This window comes from Mirounga angustirostris, unplaced genomic scaffold (assembly GCF_029215605.1).
Source record: "Mirounga angustirostris isolate CCGP_5_RB_7025 unplaced genomic scaffold, mMirAng1.0.hap1 SCAF_3, whole genome shotgun sequence".
Classification (NCBI taxonomy): domain Eukaryota; kingdom Metazoa; phylum Chordata; class Mammalia; order Carnivora; family Phocidae; genus Mirounga; species Mirounga angustirostris.
In genome coordinates, this window is record NW_026991711.1 from 22,890,440 (window position 1) to 22,893,260 (window position 2,821).

General features: G+C 38.9%; 1 pseudogene; it reads left to right on the forward strand.

Annotated features, from left to right (window-relative positions):
• Window positions 1-233: 233 nt before the first annotated feature.
• On the forward strand, window positions 234-1,045 carry LOC135363727 (serine/arginine-rich splicing factor 3-like; annotated as a pseudogene).
• Window positions 1,046-2,821: the final 1,776 nt, after the last annotated feature.

Sequence of the window (2,821 nt, forward strand, 5' to 3'; positions counted from 1 at the left end):
CATTATAACCATGAAATGCTTATCACTAAAGAAATAAATGTAAATTTTTCTTTATTCCTTTTGACTGATAAAAGGAACAGTAAACACCTTTTATTTAAACCTACCTGACTCTACGCAAACAATGAATCATGGAACACTACATCAAAAACTAATGATGTCCACCATTTCGTGGACGCCAGGTCAGTGAGAGCATCTGCGGGAGCCGGGCAGGGAGGGGAGCGGGAAGCGGTAAGACCCATCTGGGGGTGCGTGGATTTGAGCGTCCGCTTTCCAACCCAAGATCTCGAAATGCATGGTGATTCCTATCCATTGGACTGTAAGGTTTATGTAGGTAATCTTGGAAACACTGGTAACAAGACTGAATCGGGGGACGCCTGGGTGGCTCAGTCGGTTAAGCGTCTGCTTTCAGCTCAGGTCATGATCCCAGGGTCCTGGGATCCAGTTCTGCATCGGGCTCCCTGGTAGGCGGGGAGCCTGCTTCTCCCTCTGCCTCTGCCTCTCTCTCTCTCTCTCTCTCTCTCTCTCATGAATAAATAAATAAAATCTAAAAAAAAAAAAAAAAAAAAAAAAAAAAAAGACTGAATCGGAACCAGCTTTTGGCTATTACGGACCACTCCGAAGTGTGTGTGTTGCTAGAAACCCTCCTGGGCTTTGTTGCTTTTGTTCAATTTAAGATCCCCGAGATGCAGCTGATGCTTTTCGAGAACTAGTTGGGAGAACATTATGTGGGTGCTGAGTAAGAGTGGAACTCTCGAATGGTGAAAAGAGAAGTCGAAATCGTGGCCCACCACCGTCTCGGGGTCGTCGCCCTCGAGATGATTATCGGAGAAGGAGTTCTGCACCTCGCCGCAGATCTCCAAGACAGAGAAGCTTCTCGCGCAGCCGGAGCAGGTCCCTTTCTCGAGATAGGAGGAGCCGGAGATCACTGTCTCAGGAGAGAAATCACAAGCCTTCCCGATCCTTCTCTAGGTCTCGTAGCCGATGTAGGTCAAATGAAAGGGAACAGAAGACCAGTTTGCAAGAGGTAGTGGTGTACACGAAATAACTTCATTTGACAGGAGTATGTACAGAAAATTCAAGTTTTCTTTGAGACTTCATAAGCTTGATGCATTCTTTTTTTTTTTTTTTTGATTTTATTTATTTGACAGAGAGAGACACAGCGAGAGAGGGAACACAAGCAGAGGGAGGGGGAGAGGGAGAAGCAGGCTTCCCACTGAGCAGGGAGCCCAATGCGGGGCTCGATCCCAGGACCCCGGGATCATGACCTGAGCCGAAAGCAGACGCTCAAAGACTGAGCCACCCAGGCGCCCCAAGCTTGATGCATTCTTAAGATGTTTTAGCTGTTCACATTTGTTTGTCTCTTGGAACAGTGACACGTAAAGATGTAATTCTCTATGATTTGAATGGATCATATGAGGCATGTAATATCAAGAATTGTTACTTTACAATGTTCCCTTAAGCAAAATTGAATTTGCTTTGAAGTTTAGTCTCACATAGACTGATAATAAACCTCTAACTCCTGCCCCCCATGATATAATGTATGATGATTAACATAACATAATAAAATAAAATTAAAAAAATATCACCTAAATGAATAAGTAAATAAATGATAACATGAATATAAATACAAACAAACAAACAAAAAAACAACAAAAAAAACCCTACCTGACTCTTGATTTGAAAAATTTCTCATTAGCTGGAATTGATCTTTGCTAGTGCATAGTGAATAAGGAAAGCCTAATATCTTCCTTTATTTTTTTCCTTAAAAAAAAAAAAAAAATATATATATATATACTTCTCCAATGAAGCATTTTAGAATACATGGGGAAAAAACTCAAGGATAATGATGAGTATGTTTATTTTGTTGTCTACTTTAATGAGATGGCGTGTTTTCTTAAGTGAATAGACTTGCAGATTGGGAAAAAAGTCAAAGGACTGGTAAAAAGAAAGTAAGGGGGAAAAAATCCCATAATTTTGGGCATTTTTAGATTCTATTCCACCTGAAGTTGTGATGTCTGCCATAAAATGTTTTCAAAATACCATAGCTTAATTATTTACTCATATGACAAAATGAAGGATTTTATCAAGACTACCTCAAAAACCGATGTGACTATTAAAAGAAGTAAAAACTTTAAAAGATGGTATGACATCTATATGATGTTGTACTATTTGAAAATACTCAATTTTTCTATAAATAATAAAAACAATTAGAAGGGTGAAATTCATGAGAAAAGTTAAACATGGATCATAAGTTATCTATTTGCTCATGATATCTAGATGCACTTATAGGATGCTTTTGATATTTAGGGTGAGTTAGTGGCATAAAAGACAGATTCAATTAGTGTGTTAAGTGTATAGTATGTTAAATGTAAGGAAGAGCAAAGATAGTAGCAATAAATAAAGAATTTGATTTAAAAAAAGAGTGCTACTTTTAGATAGAAAGACATAAATAAGTCATAATTATGACATATCTGGGCTAACAGCTATGTCTCCCCTAAATTGGCCACCTAATGGTGACACTCATATAGTCCTATTCTGCCCATATGTGCTCAGCCCAAGAAAAACAGGTAAAACTCATAACCATTCAGCAGGGCAACTGGTAAGCTACAGCTCTTGGCAAGGCATATTTTCACCTATTCTTACGAATAATTCTAATAGAAGATGTGTGTGTATCATTGGTTCAGTCGTCATCTGCTGGGGACTTTTTGCTCAAATCTTGACTCTAGTTCTTATAATCAGACTTTTTGTGGAGAAGCTGGTGGTGGTAGAGAAAAGAGAGAGAGAAAGACAATGTATAAACATTTATTAACTCAGGGGGCCT